We start from the raw sequence: 26,200 nt of genomic DNA, 5'->3' as shown, positions 1-26,200 counted from the left end.
TCTTCAATGGTCTCTGAAACGGCCGAGCAAGACACTCTATTGCATCAACTGCTCCGAGATCTTAAAGCATAAACCCGGAGATAACACCACCTGGCTCCAACCTTGGTGTCGGAAAAGGGAACGGGAAACATAGTCCTGTTGACACTGCAGAGACCTCCTTCCTAACATATGACGGTATGTGATAACATTTACTGAGCTTTCCCACACACTGTACAGGAACATCGGGAAATGAGTACGTCACACATCACATTGAGCTTTCTCTGTGCTAGATAATGGTCGAACATCTCCTTTATGTAGTTTCACCCATACAATATTCATATCCCTTAATATGTTTAAACATTGTGAAATATAAAGTGAGAACTGCTGTAGTCCCTTCAGCCCATCAATTTTGCTCCTCCATTCAATATATAGACAGTTCTCAGATAATGCATGTTGATTAAATACAATTTGGCTGCAATGTAATTCATGAACCTTTTTCCATAATGTGAACTCCCATTCACTGTTACGCGATTCCTTGTCGGGAACCAGCTGAACAGCAAAACCCAGCCTCAGGATCCTCTCTCTGCAAAATGTACAATCAATGTGTTCAGCTCAAACAGGAATACAATCCTCTCTGGAAGCCCTGAAATGGGGAGTTGTCGTCTTCATTTAGAAAGAACTTTATTTCAAACTGTGGGGAGAATGTTGAGGAGAACTGGAGTTTTCCCATCTGCATCACGTGGTCAGTCAGCCGCACGCACTTTCTGGTGAAGAGTGTGGTGAAAGGTACACTGCTGTAGTCAGTGACCTGTAGTTTGAAAGTGTGACATTTACAGTACTGTTTTATTACAATATGTGACTTAAAGATTCCAGACTGTGCTAGTGTGTGTGTTAGACTAAATTAAATTGTTGGTGTTACTAATATTTCGGGGAGTTCACCCCTTACCCTCTTTTTCCCATCGACCCCATTATTAATATTGCACGATTTTGCACAACACGGTGTTGCACAGGAACACAACTACGGAGTTATTGGAGAACAACCTGGATTGATAGCTGATCTTCTATCTTCACACGATACTCCGCTCTCTCCCTATCCTTTTAATTCCCAGAAATCCTTATTTATATTCAGTGCCTAGGTTTCCACAGCCTGAGCTGGGAGAGAGTACTCCTGGTTCGCCAGTCTCTGAGTGAAGACATTTATTCTCATCTCAATGCAAAGTGGCCTGTCTGTACTTAATGCTGTGACCCCTTGTTTGAGGCGTCCAAGCCAGCTTCCAATCTGTCTTAACCTGTCAGAGTTTTATATATTTCACTGTGATCACCGCTCATTTTCCTAAATCCCATGGAATGCAGTTCCAGTCGCCCAAAACACTGCTCCCACAACAAGCCTGTCATTCCAGACATCAATGCTGTACAACGTTCCAGATGGTGTCTCACCAAGACCCTGTACAGCTGCAGTAAGATACTCTTACTCCTGCACTCAATTCCCCTTAAATGAAGGTGAATACATCATTTATCTGTCTACCTGCTTTCTGCTCCTGAAATATTGATTTCAGTGACTGGTGTACAAGGTGATAACCCTATATACACTGGTCAGTGTGTCAATTCCATTCCCAGTATTAACTCCTGGCTTCAGACTCACTGTCCTGCATGTACTCAGAGGGCTGCGCAGAAATAAACGAAAATGCAGCTTAAGTTCCTTTATAGAACAACATTTTTCAAACATTCCCTTTTCAAATGAGAGGCTGCCATTTTACTGTTCCCATCAAAGTAGACAACATCTCATCTCTCACATTGCTCTCCATCTGCCACGTATTTCCCCAGTGATTTCACTTGCCTCAGTCACTTTGGAGCTTTTTTACATCATCCTCACCAACTCACATGCTGACATCGTTTAGTGCTGTCAGCAGACTTGGGAATATTGCATTTGAGCTCGTCAGCCAAATATATGATGTGTATTGGGAATATCTGGGGCCCAAGACACGATTCTTGCTATATCCTCTTAGCCTTCCATTTAAAAAAAAATGTTGTTTTATTCCTGCGCAGTGCTTCCTGCCAGCTCTTTCATTCTAAAACCATGACTATATGTTAGACCCACTCCCACAGGATTCGAATTTGCATAATAGGCTTGGGGCTTTATCAAAAATCTTTCTGAGATTTCACTCGTATTGCAATGATAGCTTCTAAATAATTTTGCTAAAAGCCACTTTCTGAAATATGATTCCCATTTCATAAATCTCTGTTGACTTTGTCTATGTCCATTAATGTCAGTCCGATACTTTCTCTAAACAGTTTAGTTGCTAATTTCATTCTATTCCCTTTTTCTCACCAGACTAACGATCCCTAGTATTGCTAGGAAGTTTTCCTTTTTATTTTGTTTACCTCTGTGAAGGCATAACTGAAGTATTTGCTCCACAATTCTGCTATTTCCAGGTCCTCAATTATCTGACATCAAACTGTAAGAAAGCTGCACATTTCTTTCCCTTAATTTTGCCATGAACATATTTTCAGAAAATATCACAAGTTCTGTCTTATGAACTTTGTTAAGACATTCTTTAGAAACCTATCAATTCCTGTTTTAAGGTACTCAGTGATTGGCCTTCCACAGCCATACAATCACAGAAACAAAGACTCTGTACTATCAGAAATACAGCACGGTCTACATAAGGCCCACTTTCCGACACAATACCCATAAAGTGAATCGTAAGGCATTTCAAGTCAACAACCGTGTATTTTCTAATGGTTTTGAGTTTGCCATGACATCTCCCCTCTCAAGAAGTGCACTTCAGACCCCAATACACACTGGTTGAAAAGCAATCCTCAAATCCTCACTAAACCCCAAACCCTTCACTTTAAAAAGTGTGCCCCTTTGACTAAAAGGAACAGCTGCTGTCCATCCACACTGTCCATGCTCCTCATAATCCTATGCTTCTGAATAGGCCCCGCTCAGCCTCCTCTCCTCCAAACTAAACAACTCAAGCTTATCCAGCCTCTCTCCATAGCTGATATGCTGCATCCCAGGGAACATTCTGGTGAATCTCCTCTGCAAACCCTCCCGTGCAGTCACATCCTTCCTGTAATATGGTTCCCAGAACTACACACAGTATTCCATCTTGGCCTCACCAAATATCCGCATAGCTCTTATAATCTGATTCTTAATAAATCAAGGTTATGTTTACAGTCACTTATGCTTTCCCAAATTGCGTATTAACCTGTCCATCACATTCAGGGCTGTGTGGAGAAGCACCCTCTGAGCTTCCTAGTGTGCTGCCATTCATTGAGTCCTCCCCTGTCTGCTTCCTTCTTCCAAAGTGTATCACCTCATATTTATCAGGGTTACATTCCATCTGCCATTGAACTTCCCAGCTGACCATACCATCTGTATCTTCCCATAACCTAAGGCCTTCCTCCTCACTGCCAACCAACCGGTCAATCTATATATCAAACACAAACTTACTTCTCACACTCCCCACCCCTCGTCCATATTCACAGCTACATCATTTATGAGTACCACAAATATTAAAGTTGAAAACCACACAACATCAGGTTAGAGTCCAGCAGGTTTGTTCGGAGGAACTAGCTTTCGAAGTGTTTCTTCTTCATCAGGTTATTGTGCGCTTTGATGAAGAAGCAGCACTTCGAAAACTATTGCTGCCGAATAAACCTGTTGGACTCTAACCTGGTGTTATGCGATTAACAGCATTGTCCACCCAGTCCAACACCAGCATCTCCGAATCGCAAACAATAAGAGATACGGCACTGATCCCTGTGGTATACCATTGGACACTGGCCTCCAGTCACACAGGCAGCCGTCTTACACCACCTTCTGTCTCCTACCACAAAAGTTAATTTGGATGCAACTTGGGAAGTCACTAATGAGTCCTACCTGTTCCCTGGTTATTCTGTTCCGCTGGAGACACTTGTAGAATATGTGGGAATTCTCCCTAATCTTGTCCTGCCAGCAGGTTTCCATGCCCCTGTGTTAGTTAGTCCCCTACGCGTGCAGAATTTCCTCCTTATTGCAGCCTTAATGGTCTGTCCTTTATCCTGCCATTGTTTCCCTTGAATGTGAATTAGACAGCCGGAGAACCATCCTGTTAAAATCCAACTTGTCACATGTTTTGTGAAGTTTATAAATTTCACAGTGACCCATCTCTCATTCTTTGAAACTCTAGAGAACACGGGCCGAGTTTCCTCATCCAATCTCGCCAACTGAGGGATTAATCTGGAGAATGTCCATTGAACTTCCTCTGTGGTCAGTGTATTCTTTCTCAGATTTGGTGTCCAAAACTGTACTCAATATTCCATGTACAGTACTCACCAACACGCCGTTAAACTGCTTCAACATCTATATTCTGACTCTTTTAAAGGTAGGCAATCCAAACTTGAACTTACCACTTGCATATATTCCTCCAAATACGCTTCACAGTCATTACATTTACGAACGCATTGTGTGAGGTCTTATAGAAAGCCATCTGATAATCTAAAATATGCCAATTTTACTGGTTCCCCATTATCTATACTGTAAGAATCAAGTTCAAACAATTCCAAAGCTTGTCAAGTACGACTTCTCTTTCAGAAATGCATACTAATTCTCTCCAATGTTGCTGTTATTTTCTAAATAACGAATATCACATCCTATATAATAGATTCCAACTGTTTCCCCGCAAATGTCAAGTTAATCGGTCTGCAGTTCTCCACACTATCTCTTTTTCTCTTTGTAGATGCTTGGATCACGTTTACTAATGTCCATTTATCGACAACGACTTCCAGACTGCGCAGAATGCACTGGCAAATCGAACACAGCCATTGACAGTACATTAATACTTCTATCAGTGGTTTATTTCTGAAAATTTTGGGATGAAGGAGATCTGGTCTGTCAAGTTTAGCAATTCTCAATCCAGCTGCATGTTCAAGTAAAGCCTTGTAACTGATATAAATCGACTTTATGAATTCGATCCACAAGCCCTGTATGGTGATGTCATATTTCTGGGTGATTTTCTGGATCTTCCTCCATGAAGACAGGTGCAAAGTAACTGGTTATTTGCTTGGCCATTTCCCTGTTATCCGTAATAAGCTCGTCTCTCCTGATTGCAGATTTCCACATTTGACTATGCTTTCTTTTTCTTTGAAATATCGATCATAGAAGTATGCAGTCTTTGTGTTCCTGTTTGTTTGCATGCATGTTCGCTTTTAGATTTCCTTACAGTTTCATGGCTCTCCTTTTCTGGATCGTAAATGTCTGAGAATTGTCAGGCTTCCACAACGTCTGGAATTCTTCAGAAGTCACTTCCTGTGATTAATATAGTCTTTAATTTATTATGCTAATCATTGTTAACTCACTTTCTCACTCTTGGGTGTTTTCAACTGAAATAAATAGACACATTTTTCAGACTCTGTAGTATTTCTATAAATCTCCTGGTACTGATCAGATATATTCAGGAACACTGCAGGAGGATAGGAAAGAAATAGCGGGGACGCTGGTTGGTATTTTTGCCTCATCAGTAGCCAATGGGTGAGGTCCTGGAGGACTGGAGGGTAATGAATGCTGTGCCGTTATTCAAGAAAGGCTACAAAGAAAAATCGGGGAGCTATAGACCAGTAAACCTAAAATCTGTAGAAGGTAAGTTACTTGAGAAGATTCTGAGAGAGAAGATATGCAAGCATTTGGAAAGACCGGGCTTTGTGGATGGGGGATCATGGCTCACAAATTTGTTCGCGTGTTTTGATAAAGTGACCAGTAGTTTTGACAAGGGCATGGTTGCATAAATAGTCTATATGGATTTCAGTAAGGCCTCCAAAAAGATTCCACATGGTAAACTGCTCTGAAAGGTTAGATCACATGGAATTGAGGGGGGCTGGCAAATTCGATCCAAAATTGGCTTGATGATAGGAAGAAGAGGGTAATCGTGGAAGGATGCTCGTTGGACTGGAGGCCTGTGACGAGTGGAATGCCTCAGCGGTTGATTCTGGGAAAGTATGATTTGTAAGTTTCAAGGTGACACTAAAATTGGCGTTTTCGTGGAGAGTGAGGAAAGTTATCAGAAATTACAGCAGTACCTTGATCAGGTAGGGAAGTGGGCCAAGAAATGGCAAATGGAGTTTAACACAGATAGTTTTAAGTTCTTGCATTTTATAAAGTCAAATCAATGTAGGGTTTTTATGGTGAATGGCTTAAGGAATGCAGTGGAACAGAGTGACCTTGGCGTTCAGGTGCACGGTTCTCTGTAAGTGGCGACCCTGGTAGACAAGGCACTGAAAAAGCATTTGGCACACTGTCCTTCATCAGTCAGACCACTGAGTATCAAAATTAGGGAATAATGTTGCAGTTATGCAAGATGTTGGCGAGTCCATACTTGTAGTGTCATATTCAGTTTTGTTTACTTTGCTCGAGGAAGAATGTTATTAAACTGGAAACAGTGCAGAAGAATTTACATGGATGTTGCCAAGACTCAGTGGTCTAAGTTATAGTGATAGGTTGAACAAGCTAGGAGTTTTTACTTTAGAGTGTATGAGGCTGAGGGGGATCTTATCGTAGTGTAAAAGATCATGGAAGGCATAGCTAGAGTTAAGGCACTCCGTCATTTTTTCCCCATGATTGGGCAAGCACGGACTAAAGGGCATCAATTTAAGGTCAGAGGGGAAAGAGTAAAAGGGAACCTGAGGGGCAATTTATTTTACACACATATGGGATGTGTGTAAATATAGGATGAGCTGCCAGCAGAAGTGGTTGAGGCAGGTGCATTCAAAATTTTAAAACACATTTTGACAAATACACAGGTATGAAAGGATTAGAAGGATACAGGGAAATGGCAGGGAAATATGGTTAGTGTGAATGGACATTTTGTTCGGAATGGGCGAGTTTGTGCCGAATGGCCTGTCTCTGTGCTGTAAGACTCTATGAGTCTAACAACCATTGTTCTCCTACCGAATGTTATATTATACTTTCTGAATTCAGTTGAGTGAACTTGACACTTACGCCTCTGGGCTTCCATGATGTTTGACTAGAATATTCAAACATTCCACATTGTGTGCAGATGCCATGTAAAATACAACATATTAATGTCACTACTCCTCCAAAGCTGCTTCAGAGCAATTACTCCTTCCGACCACACAACACCAGATCCGAAATAATCTGCTTTCTAGTTTGGTGCACAATATACTCTTTAATCTACCTGATATACAGTTATGGAATTTATTTTTCACAACATTAGCAGTCCACTTAGATAACGCAGTTTTTATGCAACTTGACACCATCCACTATTACGGCAGAACCCACGAGTATTTGTTACCCATTCACAGGATGAGGGCGTCGCTGGATAACCAGCATTTATTGGCCATACCAGAGGGCAATTAAGAGTCAACAGCATTGCCTTGGGTTTGGAGTCAGACCAGGTAAGGACAGCAATTTCCTTCCCTAATGGATATCAGTGAAATAGATGAGTTTTTCCAACAATCAACAATGGATTCCTGGTCACCATAAACTTTCGATTTCAGATACTTATTGAATTCAAATTCTACAATCTGCCATGTCAGGATTTGAATCCATGTCCCCAGAACATTACCTGGGTCTCTGGGTTAAGAGCCCAGCGATAATGTCAGTATGTCATAGCTTCCCTTTGCATATAGTTGCATATCTAATTTCCAGAGCATATGAATTCAAAACATTTGCGCGACAGTTTTGGTTCAGATATATAACACAACAAGTTTGCTGCTCCTTGCTATATGTAAGACCCACCCAAACTGATTCTGTGGAATCTGAGGGACAGGGTCTGTGTCGCCTTTAGTGATAGATTGGATAAGACATTCAGGGAGGCTCACCTCGATGCTGAGATGATCTGAAGACATGTCCAGCAATACAGGACAAGCACCAATATCCATTCCGCTCTGTCAGGATAAGTGTCACCGTATATTCTCACTGCTCCCTCACACTCACTGTATGTCTCTTGTAGCACCTACCCTCGACCAAGGCTCACACTCTAACTCCAATAAGGCTCAAGCACGACCACACTCACTGTTACATTCAGCACCTTCCCTTCCCCACATTTTCTGTCCCTGATGCAATAGCCACGCACACTAATAGCACTACATGGATACAACACTATGGACAGATTCCCTTCGGCCATCACACCATGTCACACCTCACCTAGCCCAGCACTAACAGCAGGTCCATCCACTACCACCGTCACTCATTCTCTCCCTTTCTCCTATTTTGAGAAACAGCCTGGATTAGAACAGAAAGGTCCAAGCCGGGTGGTGGAGTGCAGGACATCCGTTCCCTCATACCCCTACCCGACATGTTGGGAGGATCCTGGAGAGAGCCGAAGAGGACCAGGAGGCCTTGTGTGGAGATTCTGAAACATCCACGTCCCACCAACCGAATAAGGGACAGCGTTCAGTAAAGAGCAATTCTCAATTCAAACCTACTGTCAGTTCCAACTTCATCTCTCTCACTCGCAGAAGAACAGACACCCCATTGCAGAGATGCAGACATTGAAATACACAGACGGATTGATAAAGACCCCAATATACTAACATGTACAAAGCATACAAGGAGATAAGCATGCACACACGGAGAAGCACACAAAGACATAAACAGTCACACACAAATAGACAGAAACACAGATAGAAACACACAGGCTGATACAAAGACAGGCAGACATAGTCACACAAATAAACAGATAACAAGCACATGGACACACACGCACATAAATACACATTAAGACACAGACACTAGTGCCATTAAGACACAAATATATACGGGTTTGATTTATAAGGAGATCAAGGATTCCAGGGAGAAGGTAGGAGAATGATGTTGAGGAACATATTAGAAATGACTGAATGGCATTTCAGACTCGATAGGCTAAATAGTAGAATTCTGCTCCTTTTTTAATGCTGGTGTGGTGTTATGCTATCAGGTATTCTCTTCATGAGACAGCAGCAGCATCACATTTTATTGGAAAGAGTCAGTGGTAATGTGGGAAAAGATTGGAGGGCAGAATGGTTAATGGCTATTCCTAGTTATTGTACCACTATATCCGAAAAGGAGCAGTGATTTGATGTGAAAATAACACAGTTTTTAAAAATGGGTCCCACAATGAAAGAAGGCAGTCCCTTTCCATTTCCTATTGTGCTGTTGGTGGTATCCTCAACCTCAGGGAGCAGTGAAGACTCGGTTAAGGAAGATATTCTAGTTTGAGCTCGACTGATCTTTGCCAGACAGGAGAGTCAATGTTTATTGGGAACAGACAGGAGACAGATAGTCAGACACACGCGGATCAGCCATGAGCATTCTGAATGGTACAGCCGAATGGCCAACTGCTGCTCCTATCTCATGTGTTGTTCCCTCAATCCATCCCACGATGCTGTTACAGAAATATACTGCTGCCCAAACACCAGGTTTGCAATGTTTGTGAAGGTTTGTAGCTCAGGTTGAGGTTTAGAGTGTAAGTTTGCTCGCTGAGCTGTAGGTTTGATATTCAGACGTTTCATTACCTGGCTAGGTAACATCATCAGTGGCGACTTCCAAGTGAAGCAAAGCTGTTGTCTTCTGCTTTCTATTTATAACTTTCTCCTGGATGGGGTTCCTGGGGTTTGTGGTGATGTCATTTCCTGTTCGTTTTCTGAGGGGTTGATAGATGGCATATAGATCTATGTGGTTGTTTATGGCGTTGTGATTGGAGTACCAGGCCTCTAGGAATTCTCTGGCATGTCTTTGCTTAGCCTGTCCAGGATAGATGTGTTGTCTCAGTCGAAGTGGTGGGTTTTCTTGAGATTCCTGAAGAACAAACCACGACAAAACACAGCTCGAAACCCTGACCACCTTACCATATATCAAAGAAGTTTCAGAAATGACAGCAAGACTACTGAGACCCCTCGGAATCCAAGTAGCACACAAACCCACCAACACTCTCAATCAAAATCTAACAAACTTAAAAAGACTCAGTATAACCCATGGACAAAACCAACGAAATCTATAAAATTCCATGAAAGGACTGCCACAAACACTACGTAGGACAAACAGGAAGAAAGTTAGCCATCAGGATACACGAACGTCACCTAGCCACAAAAAGACACGACCCTCTCTCCCTCGTAGGCCTACACATGGATGAAAAAAAAGCCATTTCGACTGGGACAACACATCTATCCTGGACAGACTAAGCAAAACATTCCAGAGAATTCCTAGAGGCCTGGCACTCCAACCACAACGCCATAAACAAATACATAGATCTCGATGCCATCTGTCAACCCCTCAGAAAACGAACAGAAACTGACATCACCACAAACCTCAGGAACCTCATCCTGGAGAAAGATATAAATAGAAAGCAGGAGACAATAACTTCGCTTCACTTGGAGGTCGCCACTGATGATGTTACGTCGCCAGGTAATGAAACGAATGGATATCAAACCTACAGCTCACCAAGCAAACCTACACCCCAACACCATGTGTTGTTCGATCAATGCGATTACAGGGTACAGGACCATGCCAATCAGCCAGACTGGATCGTTACAATGAGACGGGAGGAGACCATTCTGCCTCTCCAAAGAATTACACAGGAATATAGGATGAAGTAATTCAGTTCGTTGAGTACATTACACAGCCCAGGAGGATGCCATTCAACCCGCCTGATCTGCTGCACAGGCACAGGGATGCTGTCATTAACAGGAAATAGACAATAGAGACATATGATTTTTTTTAACAAAACTGTAACTAGTTTTGCCTCAGAGATCACTGTGTGGTCATCAATGATCAATAATCTATGTCAAATATCTGGATGAAGGGACTGAATGGATCAAAGCTGAATTACTTTGTACACCAAGATGATCATTCAATATATCTTCAAACTGAAGTAGTGAACCTGCGTTCTGATAGAGACAGGGAAGGTTAGTGAGCAAACCTTCAGCAAAAATAATATAACGTGAGTTTTCTATTGTAGTCGGAAGGATAGAACAGCAGGAAACAATTTAAATGGAGAGAGATTACAGAACTCTGCGATGCAGATGTTTTTCACGTTCTTGGTACACGCATCATATGAAGTCTGTCTGCAGATGCAGCAAGTGATTTGAAGGTAAGTGGAATGATGCTGTTAGTGGCAACGGGTATTGGGTTTAATTAGAAATGTTTCACTGCATCTGTACAGGGCATTGCTGAGACCACATCAGATACATTGGATGCAGTTGTGATCCTCTAAACTAAAAAAAAGGATACAATTCCTTTTGAAGATACTCAAAGATGCTTCCCTTTAATAATTCCTGAAAGGAAGGCCTTCTGTTATCGGGGATTATCTGTTTAGATCTTAGATGAGAATTCTTATTGAACCACGATTTTCAGAGAAGTGTTTCAGCTGTATACATATTTTCTCTTGTTAAGGAGATTAAAGCTAGATATTTTTTTTTGAATGAGATGCATTGGTATTAACAAAAATATTATGAATATACCAACCAATTTTTAAAAATTACACAGAAAAATATAAATATGTCATCAAATTATAAAGAGGGCACTTTTTTTTTCTTTTGCTAATGAAAGGAACTGTACACAACAACAGCAATGATGCTGTCTACAGCATACAGTCTATTATCGTCCATTCCAGAGAATGTACATGGAGAGTGCACATGGTCCAGTTTGGTGTTCAGTTGACATTCTTGTATTTTTCCACACAGAGAGGGAGAAAAATATTACCTTCATCAGAAGCAACAGCTAATTGGTCTCTCTCTCTCTTACTTTGTTCTGCCTGATAGCAAGGTGTGAGAGCAGACAATTCCTCGGTCGTCCTAACCACTCGTGTAGGATTCCTGATGAGGATTCATAGGAATTTCTCCACAGCTCGAAGCAAAGGGAATTCATCCAAATCCAACTGTTCTGGGAAGAAATCCGTATTCCCAGACATTGGTGTGAGCAGAATAACTTCAAAGGCATAAAAAACATTTGGGACCCTCTATCATTTTACCATTCGTTCAGAGTTCATCTTCCTGTGTCTGAGATTTTTCTAGAAAATTACCCAGTCTGATACCTATATCATTGGCCACAATTGCTTTCTCCAATACAGGAGTGGGAGAAGACATGAGTGAACCTCCAACATTGGTCAGAACAGGAACAAGAGATTCTCAAAGGGTTGTTAAGGTGTGAATTCCCTTCCCCAGAAGTTTGTGATACCTGGATATTTCCATTCGTTCAAAATTGTCTATGTTAAACATTTGACAGACAAGTGAATGTAGGAAAATGGCACACTGACAGAAAAGTGCTGCTAATACATTAATCAACTCATAGTGCATGGTGGAGCAGTGACAAAGTATCTGATGACCCACTCTTGCTCCACAGTCCCGTGTTACTATGTTGCAGACAGCCCCTCACAGCTCCTGCAAGCCCCACTTGCTCCAAATACCTGGTCCACAGTAACACAGGATCTCATTTCATCCCTCACAACTGTCACACACATATTGGTACAGATTGGAAAAAGTGATTTGGAAATCCATGCTGGGTTCGAAAAACGCCTCAGGTCGCCCCCTCTCTGCAAATTGTGCTTCATTTGTTGGTCTTGGGCTGGACCAAGATTCATTATGAATACCTCACTCAGAGATGACTCAAAAATGATTTGCTCTCTCTGCTTGCAACATTCAATAACAGGACATGCAGGAAAATGACAGCCAATAACTTTGAAATTAAAGAAAATGAAAAGATAAGGAACAGGAATAGGTAATTCGGACGGTCAATCCACTGTATACGATCATGGCTGATCTATTGTTAGCTTTAACTCTTCGTTAATGCCTAATTCTTCACACCACTCAGCTCTCTGACAGGTCAATAATCGACCGACCTCCTCTTTACATACTTTCAGTGATGGAGCTCCCCTAACTCTCTAGCCCAGTTAATTCCTGACATTGATTATCCTCTGAGGGAGGAGAACACTCTCTTCACAGACACTATCACCTATTGATATGAGCAAGAGGTGAACATAGGGGCTCAGGAAAAAAAATGAATGACCTTGATATCAAGGCTGTACTTGACTGAGGATATCATTGGGGTCATCTACTTACTTGTGCTTAATGAGAATCAAGTGTAACCTCCCCACTGGATGGGGTCTTTCAGAGCACAAAGGAAGATGTTTGTGGTCGGTGGCCGACAATCCACTCAGTCCCGGGACATCTCTTCAGGAGATCCTCAGATTAACTTCCTCAGCACAAACATCTTCAGCTCCTTCGTCAACGTCTACGTGCCTGACTCTCGGCGCCCCGCATCCATCACAAGATCAGAAGCGGGGTGATCACGAAAGATCCCACAATATTCAGAACATTTTTTTTCCTTCTCAGCTCCTGAATTAGTCTATGTCCATATTCAGCAAGACCCAAACAACATTGACGTTTGTGCTGTTAACGTGTGAGTAACATTCATGTAAAAGCACCGTCAGGCACTGCACATTTCCACAGTTAAACGAAGAGCTCATTCAGCACCTCAAGCTGGTTACACCCGGATATGTGGAAACTATTCAGTCCATCGAAACGACTGAACAAGAAGAGGGATAGCCTATTCAATCCTACTGCATGTTCCACAAGAAGAGGAAGGGTCTGGTCAGTATACTGAGCTGTTAAACAGGAATAGGCAGAGTCCAATCAGACCATTAAACCTGTTCTATGGAACCAGGAGGAGAACATCCAAACCTCGGGACACTTACACAGGAACAGGAGGGTGTCATTGATGCTCCAACCTGAAAAACAACTGGACAACTGCACTCATAAACTGCTCACAATGTTCCTTTTGGTCCATTGCCTGTGGAACAAATTATACATGTACGTGTTTGCCGGCAGTGAGGAGTGAGGAAGGAAGCCAAATGTTTTGTGCCAAGCCCCAAGGAGGCATCTTCCGTCCCCAAGAAGACAGACCCATGTTCTCCGTGGGGGGCAGAAGCTGGTGGGAATAGTTAACTGTTTTAGAATGAAGGTATTGTGGTTCCTGTCGGGATGGTGAATAACGTGAAGTTCTATGTATGATCACAACCCAAATGCACTGTATTAATGCGGGAAGAGTTTAGTCAAAGACTGGCCGTCTCTCTTTCTCTCTCCCCCTCTCTCTCTCTCTCTCTCTCTCTATCTCTCTCAATCGAAAAGGGGAGTGGCGTGGCGTGAGGGAACTGTTCTCAAAGGCTTTTAAGCCATCAAGAATCATGCAAACCAAGTAACAAACAAGCCATTGAATTTATCATCATATTAATGTCTGTTTGGAATATAATGAGTGACTGTCCATCCCTTTAAGGTTGAATGCAATGAACTCTTATTCCTTCAAAGCGCTACAGATTGATCCTCATGAATGCCCGATGGTGCAATCATCCCAACAATTATCTTCTGGATTAGTGGTGCTGGAAGAGCACAGCAGTTCAGGCAGCATCCAAGTAGCTTCGAAATCGACGTTTCGGGCAAAAGCCCTTCATCCTTTACACACTTTCTGCCAAGAGGATTATTCGTTGTAAAAGAGAGAACAACTGTGCAAAATACTCCAAATACTACCTCAACAATTATTTCAGGGTTTATCACAATAATTCTGTTCCCTCACTTAGCTGTCTCAGCTTCTTTCTTGTTGTATAACAAGCCATTCCTTCTATCAACACTGCGAATGACTTGGAATTTTGAAGTTTCTTACATCTTTGCGTCAGTCATCACCAGAGGTGCCGATGGAAATGAATATCACTCTTGGAGGGAGACACAATCAGAAAGAATTCACTCAAAACAGGGAATGGTCACCTTCCTGAATGGAAATGACTTGCAGGAACATGGAAATCAGACAGAGGAAGGGAGCTAGATTTCCTTTTGTTCTTCCCTCACGGGATGTGTGCAGCCCTGGGCAGTCCAGCATGTTATGCTGATCCAGAACTGAGTAGCTGGTTCAGCTGTTCCACACGACAGTAAAGAGTAAACCACATTGCTGTGAGTTTGCAGTCACACTGGGTCCTGACCAGTAAAGGATAACTCATTGCCTTCTTGAAAGGACATGAGTCAAACAAACATGCTTCTGATTAAAACAAGTGGTGATGATTTCACTTGCATTCCATCAACTTCCTTCATGAGACACCAAAAGATTATTATTCTGTGCCTCTCAATTATGAGTCAATGACTTGACCACCATGCACTGTCTGTCCATCTGACAGATTCTGTGGAGAGAACAAATTAACCCTCTCAAGTCCACATATTTTGTGACGGAAGCATAGTTAGAAGGGAGTTGAAACGGTTATGTCTGGACTTAATAAAGGAACAAACGATGGATTATTCAGCAGTTGCACTGAGGCTGAGAAGTAGACTGAAATATCCTGATAGTGATCCTGGGCAGAGTTGGTGAGTGGGGAGAATATGTAGAAATGTAAATCTGAATGTCAAAAAAATACATCATGGAGTTTGACAAGAGCCTGTTTTCTCCTCGGGTATTGTTGTGTAAGTTGTGAATAGCAATTTGCTAGTTATAATTTGGAAGGAATTCCATTTTTTGACAGATTTTGAAAACTATGACTTCTAAAATTTAAAATTTAAAGATGAACAGCAATTCAGTTCAGATTGTCAGATGGAATGACTTACCAGAATCACCAACTAATAACGAGGATGGAATAGTAACCACCCTGAATAATCCAAAGGACACCTTTGATCCGTGAGGCTAATGATACCCAAGGCTGAGAAAGATAGTAAGTACGCCAGGATAAACTCCTGTCTGTTACTGTAATATCCCAGTCTAATGTTCTCAGACTCTGATCCATTATTGGAACATTCCAGTCTAATGTTCTCAGATGCTGAACCATTATTTGAACATGCCAGTCTTATGGTCTCAGATTCTGATCTATTGTTGGAACATTCCAGCCTATTGTTCTCAGATTCTGACCTCTCTCCCCCGTCTCTCGAGCTGCTGATCCCTGTTCGTGCTGTCGGTGATACTCTCGCCCATACTATAGGAACACACATTGAACCGAGTCCCTAATTAATAGAAGAGGCAAACCTTCCAGCGACACATTTAGGATCCACGGAGACTGACATCAATCACAGTCGCTGAACAAATAGCTCTAACCAACGCCTTTTAATTCAACGCTGTGTTTTTAAAATTCAAATCTGTTATTATTTTTTTTTTGCATTCTGGGGTATATGAGGGTGACTGATGGAGTAAATGTTGAGGCTGGTAGATCAATTGAGTGAAAGCATTCAATCTGCCTTGGACATGGGAGTAATGCCATAAGTTTATCAGAATGTAAACATGCTTCTCTCTTTATAAATGGAAACATACATTCTGTAACTACTGACCAAGCATTATAATTTCGATAAAACATTAAGACAATTTTTATAGTTCATGATCTGAGGGGAATGTGTGCCTGAGACAACATGGGGTTATAACAGACAAATAGCATGGATATGTTAACAGAGAGTTGTACCTGACATGTGCAATTCAGTTTGATATTCCAGGATCAGAGAGGGCCGAAGAGGCCTGTGCTGTCGATATTATTGATGTTAGTGAACTGTTAAGAAGTGTAATTTATTGGACTTCAATTACAGTGTGATTATGGCATTGTGCAGGAAACAGAAAACAAAGAAAATTGGGGAACATGGAAGTTCAGACTGGAGGGAGGGGCTATAATAATCCGCAGTCATCAGTGTTGGAATGTTAATCTTTATAACTCATATGAAGAACAGATTCAATGATACATCTACAGTGAGGAATGAGGACTGGACTCGGTTTATTGAACACAAAATACAGGGACAAAATGATTTTCTTCCATACTAAACTATGGAAAGTACAAGGAGATAAGATACACTCATGATATTGAGCTACATAAATGGAAATGTGTATTACAAAAGTGATGTGCAAACTTTATCAATCATTATTTGACCCACAGCTGAGATGCTGATTCTCCCTCTATCAGTGGTCCACCTCACTGAGATTCACTGGCACAGTATTTCAGTATCGAGGGGGGTTTTAATTTCTTGCTGCTGTTTTATTTAAATTAATCCACTTTCTCCCGGTAAAAAACAAACTTTGGCCTTTTGATCTCTGTTTAACTGTCATCAACTCAGCTCTGTGATTTTGTTGAAGATAAATGATCTGGGAATACAGCCAGTATCCGCACAGAGCTCACAGGGTATAGCACCAGACAAAGGCCTTGCAGTCCGTGAGAATTACTAAATAAAACTTCCATCTTCTGACTATTCCTGTCTATCTCCCCTCATGCTGTCTTCTGATCTACCCAACTGACCCTCGTTTAACACCCTTCCAATCACTCCCTGTTTCCAAATTATGCTGTTGTACAGCTTGATGTGCATCCATTTTGGAGAAATGGGTAGAGCAGGGACAGGAATGATTGTTGCAGGTTCCTAGGTTTAGATGCTTCATTAAGAACAGAGAAGGTACTAAAAAGGGGGGAGGGTGGCATTGTTAATCAGAGACAGTTTTACAGTGGCAGAAAGGATGTTTGATGAGGACTTATCTACTGAGGTCGTATGAGAAGAGGTTAGAAATAAAAACGGAGAGGTCACCCTGTTGACAGTTCTCTATAACCATCTGAAATGTTCCAGAGATGTAGCAGAAAGGATTACAAAGATGGTACTGGATAGGAACGAAAGTAACAGCGTAGTTGCTATGGAGGACTTTAACTTTCCAAATATTGACGGGAAACGCGACAGTTCAAGTACTTTATATCGTTCAGTTTTTTGTCAAATATGTGCGGAATAGTTTCCTGACACTTTATGTCGATAGGCCAAAAAGGAACGAGGTCAAAATGAATTTGGTACTGGGTAATGAACCAGATCAGATGTTAGATTTGGAGGTAGGGGAGCACCTCGGTGATATTGACCACAATTCAGTTGTGTTTACTTTCGCTATGGAAAGGGACTGGTGTATGCCGTAGGGCAAGTGCTATACCTGGGGGAAATTTTCTTACGATGTAATTAGGAAAGGTTTTAGGATGCATAGGATGTGGAAGGAATCTGCAGGGGGTGGGCACAAATCAAATGTAGACCTTTTTCAAGGAATAGCTACTGTGCGTCCTTGATAAGGTTATACCTGTCATAAATGGAGGAATTGGTCGAGTGAAGGGTTCTGTGCTTTACTGAAGAAGTTGACAATAGACAATAGATGCAGGAGTAGGCCATTCAGCCCTTCGAGCCTGCACCGCCATTCAATATGATCATGGCAGATCATTCCCAATCAGTATCCTGTTCCAGCCTTATCTCCATAACCCTTGACTCCACTATCTTTAAGAGCTCTATCCAATTCTTTCTTAAATGAATCCAGAGACTGGGCCTCTACCGCCCTCTGGGGCAGAGCATCCACACAGCCACCACTCCCTGGGTGAAGTAGTTTCTCCTCATCTCTGTCCTAAATGGTCTACCCCGTATTTTTAAGTTGTGTCCTCTGGATCGGCACTCCCCCATCAGCGGAAATATGTTTCCTCCTGCCAGAGTGTCCAATCCTTTCATAATCCTATACGTTTCAATCAGATCCCCTCTCAGTCTTCTAAACTCAAGGGTATACAAGCCCAGTTGCTTCAGTCTTTCCGTGTAAGGCAATCCTGCCATTCCAGGAATTGACCTCGTGAACCTACGCTGCACTCCCTCAATAGCCAGAATGTCTTTCCTCAAATTTGGAGACCAGAACTGTATACAGTACTCCAGGTGTGGTCTCACCAGGGCCCTGTACAGCTGCAGAAGCACCTCTTTGCTTCTATACTCAATTCCTCTTTTTATGATGGCCAGCATGCTATTCGCCTTCTTCACGACCTGCTGTACCTGCATGCTTGCCTTCATTGACTGGTGGACAAGAACACCCAGATCTCTCTGAACAGCCCCTTTACCTAATTTGATACCATTGAGGTAGTAATCTGCCTTCATGTTCTTGCCACCAAAGTGGATAACCAGACATTTATCCACATTAAACTGCATCTGCCATGCATCTGCCCACTCACCTAACTTGTCCAGGTCACCATGTAATCTCCTAACATCCTCATCACATTTCACCCTACCACCCAGCTTTGTATCATCAGCAAATTTGCTGATGTTATTGCTGATACCATCTTCTATATCATTTACATATATTGTAAAAAGCTGCGGTCCCAGCACGGATCCCTGCGGTACCCCACTGGTCACTGCCTGCCATTCTGAAATGGAGCCGTTAATCACTACCCTTTGTTTCCTATTAGCCAACCAATTCTCTATCCAATCTAGTACTTTGTCCCCAATACCGTGCGCCCTAATTTTACTCACTAACCTCTTGTGTGGGACTTTATCAAAAGCTTTCTGAAAGTCCAGGTACACTACATCCACTGGATCTCCCTCGTCCATCTTCCGAGTTACATCCTCAAAAAATTCAAGAAGATTAGTCAAGCATGATTTCCCCTTCATAAATCCATGCTGACTCTGTCCTATCCTGTTACTATTATCCAGATGTACCGTAATTTCATCCTTTATAATAGACTCCAGCATCTTTCCCACCACTGAGGTCAGACGAACTGGTCTATAATTTCCTGCTTTCACCCGCCCACCCTTCTTAAAAAGTGGCACAACATTAGCCACCCTCCAATCCTCAGGAACCAACCCCGATTCTATTGAACTCTGGAAAATAATCACCAGCGCATCCACGATTTCCCGAGCCACCTCCTTCAGTACCCTGGGATGCAGGCCATCAGGTCCCGGAGACTTATCACCCTTCAGACCTAACAGTCTATCCAACACCAAATCCTGGAAAATATAAATTCCCTTAAGTTCAGGTCCTTCAGCCACTGTTACCTCAGGGAGATTGCTTGTGTCTTCCCCAGTGAACACAGATCTGAAGTACCCATTTAATTCATCTTCCATTTCTTTGTTCCCAGTAATATATTCCCCTGTTTCTGTCTTCAAGGGCCCAATTTTTGTCCTAACCATTTTTTTGCCTTGGACATACCTAAAAAGGCTTTTACTATCCTCCTTTATATTCTTGGCCAATTTACCTTCGTACCTCATTTTTTCTCTGCGTATTTCCTTCTTACTAATCCTGTGTTGTTCTTTAAAAGCTTCCCAGTCCTCAGTTTTCCCACTTATCTTCGCTAAGTTATACTTTTTATCTTTTAACTTTATATGTTTCTTTACTTCCCTCGTCAGCCACGGCCGCCCATGTCTCCTCCTGGGATCTTTCTTCCTTTTAGGAATGAACTGATCCTGCAACTTCTGCATTATACACAGAAATATCCGCCATTGTTCCTCCACGGTCTTCCCTGTTAAGGTATTGCACCATTGAACTTTGGCCAGTTGCTCACTCATAGCTCCATATTTCCCTTTATTCAACTGAAATATTGTCACTTCCGATTGTACCCACTCCCTCTCAAATTGCAGATTGAAGCTTATTGTATTATGGTCACTACTTCCCAATGGCTCCTTCACTTCGAGGTCACTGACCAATTCTGGTTCGTTACACAATACCAGATCCAGAATCGCCTTATCCCTGGTCGGCTCCAGCACCAGCTGCTCTAAAAATCCATCTCTGAGGCACTCCACAATATCTCTTTCTTGAGGCCCGATACCATCCTGATTCTCCCAGTCTACCTGCATGTTAAAATCCCCCATAACAACTGCAGTAACATCTTTGCGACAAGTCAATTTCAGCTCCTGATTCAACTTACATCCGACATCCAGACTACTGTTTGGGGGCCTGTAGATGACTCCCGTGAGGGTCTTTTTACCCTTAGTGTTTCGAAGCTCTATCCACACTGACTCTACATCCCCTGACTCTAGGTCCCCCCGCGCAAGGGACTGAATATCCTCCATTACCAACAAGGCCACCTCACCCCTCTGCCCGTCAGTCTGTCCTTACGATAGCACGTGTAGCCTTGAATATTCATTTCCCAGCCCCTGTCCCCATGAAGCCACGTCTCAGTCATCCCCACAATATCGTATCTGCCAATTTCCAAAAGAGCCTCAAGCTCATCCACTTTGTGTCTAATGCTTCGTGCATTCTTATATAGAATTTTTAATTTGTTACTGGTCTAACCCTTCCTGTCAACGCTTATTTCACTCAACTGTACAGCATGATGCCTTTTCCAGTTTTCTGCCTCCTTGATACAGTTGTCTTTCTTTACTTCTCTTGTTCTAACTACCCCTTCAATTTCCTTTTTAAACATCCAGCTTGTCCCCTCGCCCCCCCCCCCCCCCCCACCCTCCCGCTACTTAGTTTAAATGTAGCGGTGTTGCAGCAGAAAACCTGCCTGCCAGAATGCTGATTCCTGATCTATTAAGGTGCAAGCCGTCTCTCTTGTAGAATTTATGGTTACCATAAAATATACCTCAGTGATCCAAGAACTTGAAACCTTGCTTCCTGCACCAGTTACCCAACCACACGTTCAAGTCCATTATCTCCCGGTTTCTGGCCACACTAGCCCGAGGAACTAGAAGCAAACTGGAGATAACCACCTTGAATCTCTTGTCAAGAGGAAGAAGGAGACTTCCTTCTCCATGAGGTTACGCTGAAGCTGTACAAATTCTGGTGCAGCCATGTTTTGAGCATTGTGTACCAGTTCTGGTCGCCGCATTATAGGAAGGATTTGCATGCACTGGAAAAGGTGAAGAGGAGATTTGCTAGGATGTAGCCTGGTATGCAGGGAAGTTCTTACAGGAAAGGCTGAGGGACTTGAGGCTGTTTTCATTAAAGAAAATAAGGTTAAGAGACATGCAAGATGATCAGAGGATTAGCTATTTTGGAAAGTGAGAGCCTTTTCCCACGGATGATGATGGCTAGCATGAGGGGATGTAGTTTTAAATTGAGGGATGATAGACTTCAGACAGATGTCAGAAATAGTTTCTTTACTCAGAGAGTAATAAGGGTGTGGAATATGCTGCCTGCCCAACAATAGTAGACTCACCAACTTTAAGGCCATTTAAATGAGCATTGAATAAACATAACGATGAAAATGTAATAGTGTAGGTTAGATGGGCTTCAGATTGGTTTCACAGGTTGGTGCAACATCGAGACCCTAAGGGTATGAACTGTGCTGTAATATTCTATGTTCGTGGACCTACAATGGGCTGAATAGCTTCCTTCTGTGATGTAACAATTCTGAGGTACTCTGACCCACAATACAAGCTTTAGGTGCCTGGAGAGGCAAGTTGGTCCAGTCAAGGACACCCACTGCCCAATCATCCATCATATTTCCTGTTCTCTGATATGCAGCGGCCTTGAAATATCTGTCCAAACAAAAATAGATTGATTCAAATACAAAAAGTCAGGAGGACGTTCACCCGAGGGGAGTTCCATAGGAGGTTTTAATGAATAATAAGATTTCAGAATAACACAAATACGAAAACAATGTCACAACAGCACAATAATTGACAGCAGAGTAAAACGTACAGTCCAAAATAGTTCCAAATTCAACACTGTGTTTAGGTTTGTACACTTTGCTATAGGAAGGATGTTATTAAACTGAAACTTTACAAGATTGTTGCCAGGACTTAAGAGTCTGAGTCAGAGGCGGAGGTTGGATATGTCTGGAAAATTATCTTTACAGCGCAGGAGACTGAAGGGGGCATGAAGTTCTTCGAGAAGCTAGTCATGGCCCACATCAGTCCCAGTCTCCCAGCATGCCTCGATCTCCTACAATTTTCCTACCAGTGGAATGGGTCCATCGCGGGTATCATATCCCTGTAATATCTGGGCAACAAGGACACCTGCGTCAGATTCCTCCTCATTGATATAGCTTCATCTTCAACACCATTATTCCCTTCAGACCGATCACAAAAATCCGTGACCTCAGTCTCGGCTCCGCCGTCTGAAATTGGATCCCCAGCTTTCTGACCCACAGTCCGCAATCAGAGAAACTGTGCCTCTTCCACAATAACATTCACCACTGAAATCCCAATGGATGTATCCTCAGCCCTCTCCTATACTCCCTGTATATCCATGACTATATTGCTGAATTCAGAACAAACGCCATCTACATGTTCACTGCTGACACCATCATAGTAGGACAGATATGTAATGATGACAAGTCAGCACTGAGACAAACCTCTCTTTCAACGTCGGCAAAATTAACCAATTGATCCATGACTTCAGAAAGAAAGGAGGAGATCATGCCCCCATCTACATCAATGGAACTGAATTCGAAAGGGTGGACAGCATTAAGTTCCTCGGAGTGATGATAACCGACATCGTGTCCTGGACTTCCCATGTAGATGAGACAGTCTAGATGGCATAGAAACACCTCTTCTTTCTTCGGCAGCTCAAGACATTTGGCATGTCACAGGACCCTCACCAATTTCTACAAATGCACCACTAAAAGCAAACCATCTCGGTGCATAATGACCGGGTGTGGCAACAGCCCTGCCCAGCACAGTAAGAGAAATGACAGAAGGCTGTGTGCACAGCCCATGTCATCACGAAAGCCAACCTCCCATCCATCGTCTCCATTTACACGGCTCACAGCCATTATTAAAATGAGGAATGGACTCTCCAACTTCAAATAATGCTGATCTTGCTCATGATGCTCTTGGCTATTACATGCCCTTTGTGGTGTGGCCTGTATGCCTCAGTATAAATCTTTCCTTTCCGCTCTGATCTGTATGTCCTTGCTTACTGTACGAGCGCGATTCCCCACGAGGGACACAGGCTCTGGAGGCAGACAGGACACAGGCACAGAGTGGATTTTAATTTAAGCAAAAGCCGGTTGATGCAGGGAGAGAACCAAAGGATCTTCCTCGAATCTGGCTTTGACAGAAAAGGCAATCGTTTCCTAAATCCTCAGCTCAGATAAGCAGAGAGATCAATGATACACTACGATTTTACAGCAAAATAACATCAATTTTATACGTTCTGCATTGCCATGATTATACACAACCTTGTCAGTGTCCCCTCCACACCCCTTCTGCAGAACCAATCTTGTAAAATAACTGATCAATGATGGACACTCCCATGGACAGCCCAAGGTTCTTATTTGTTTCCGATGTTTAACGATTGTTGTTATCTCTCGGCCTTGGGATCTTTCTATATTGCAATCCAAAGTTAGTGGCTGTGCTCTTTTTAGTGATGCCCTGTATTTTTTATCTTGAAGGATTGCATGAATTTTACTCCCCAATGAACAGGTTATCTCTTAACAAATTCCATTATCACATTTTACATTAAAAAGTTGATTCTGTTACAAAACACGTAACATTATGACTATTTCTACTGTTAACTGTTTTTCAGCAAATTGGACAAGACATACCAGGCATCTCTTTAAGGTTTTATAATTACGTTCAAATCTGTCTCCATGATTATTTTAAAAATCTTTAACTAGCACTTATTACTATTGTAATTAGTTTCAAAGGCACAGCTAGCTTCTTAAAGATAATTTCAGTTGCTGTTTTTGTGGCTGAACACATCCTTAATGAGATCAGAATAAGTTACTTCTTGTCATGGTTCTTTAAAGTGCTTATGCTACCATTTCATTATTTCATCTGTGTTCTGATACAAATCATCAATTAAAAAAAAACACCTTCATTATCACAATATTAGCATGTTTCAGAATCTTGCGAATCAGATTATCCTTTCTATTGCTTGGAATAATTCGCTTCTCAAAAGCCTTTTTTAAAATTTATGCTGAAGCAATCTACTTTAAATTCTGGCTATTTAGTGACTCTTCAAAATCACAGTTGAAGTAGACTTTTACATTTTGGCCACTCCATGTCTCTAAAAAAGTAGGCAGCTCCTACTCTCACTATGATCTGCCAGAACTGTGTATAAACAACGAGCCTCACACTACTGAGATATATGCAACAATAAATCCTATCAAAGCAAATTAAACCAAATCATATGATAGAAAGGGAGAAATTCTCACAAGTTCAACAGACCCAGATGGAAGCTCTGCCACATCCAGCCAAAAATTGTGATAGACGATTAAACAACTAACTGGTGGAGAGGGCTCCACAATTATCCATATCCTATCAATGGATCAGCTCTACATATCAGTGTTAAAAACAAGGAAATAGTATCTGTACCATCCTCAGCCAGGAATGCCGAATCGACGATCCACCTCCACCTCATCATGATGCCCACAGAATCACCGAGGCCAGTCTTAAAACAATTTGATTCGCTGCACGTGACATGACGAAACAGCGAGACACAGTAGATACCCCAAAGGTCCTGACCCCATTCCTGCAGTCGGACTGAAGACTTGTGGGGCACAACAAGCCGTGTCCCTGGGGAAGCTGTTTCATTCCAGCTCCAAACCTGACATCTCCCTGGCAATTTGGCAAATTACTCAGCTATGTCCAGTTCCTAAAAGGAGAATAATTACAATCTGACCAATTACCACACCTTCAATCCCATCACGGCAGTCAAATTGGTGGGACTTATTTTTGAAAGAACTGTCAATCAGCACAAGAATAACCTGTTCAGTGTAGTTTCCGATTAGTCCCCATGTGGAGATGGTGCTGTCGTGGGAATATCTTTGGATTACTCATCCAGACCAGGCTAATACTCTGGCAGCTGGTGGAAGATAAAAACAATTAATAAAATATCGAGATCTCACATCTGATGTGAGTAAAAGTGACATTGTCGATTGTAAATACCATTTTGCTTCCCCGATGTACTTTCAGGAAGCAAATCTCCTGTGCTTTCCTGGTCTAGCTGAAAAGTGACTCCAGACACACAGCCATGTGATAAACTCTGGAATGGTCTCTGAAATGGCCAAGCAAGACACTCAATTGTATCAAACTGCTCCGAGTTCTTAAAGGATAAACCCATACCGAATATCAGGCCCCAGCCTTGGTATCGGAAAAAGGAAAGGGAAACACAGTCCTGCCGACCCGGCAGAAACCTCCTTCCTAACATCTAAGAACTTGTGACAACATCTACAGAGCTTTCCCACAAACTGCACGGAAACATCCGGGATGGAATAGGCCATACAACACATTAAGCCTCCCCCATTCTAGTCATGTCTGAACATCTCCTCAATGCAATTTCCCCACACACTGTACACATCCCTTAATGTGATTAACCTTGTGAATCTGTAAAATTGAACTGCAGTAGTCCCTTTGATCTGTCTAGTTTGCTAACCATTTCAATATAATGAAGGCTGACCCATTATTTCCACACCATACTCCTTTTCTCTCCCCCAGCCCATCAGTGTCTAGACATCCTTATTAGTCTTTAGTGCGTTGTCTTCCACAGCCTTACGTGGGAGAGAATCCTCCAGGTTTATCAGTCTTTGAGTGCAGACATTTATTCTCATCTCAATGCAGTGTGACATGCCTGTACCTAATA

The sequence above is a fragment of the Chiloscyllium punctatum genome, chromosome 27, assembly GCF_047496795.1.
Source record: "Chiloscyllium punctatum isolate Juve2018m chromosome 27, sChiPun1.3, whole genome shotgun sequence".
Classification (NCBI taxonomy): domain Eukaryota; kingdom Metazoa; phylum Chordata; class Chondrichthyes; order Orectolobiformes; family Hemiscylliidae; genus Chiloscyllium; species Chiloscyllium punctatum.
The sequence above is the reverse complement of the archived record's forward strand: the minus strand, read 5'-3'. Positions refer to the sequence as shown.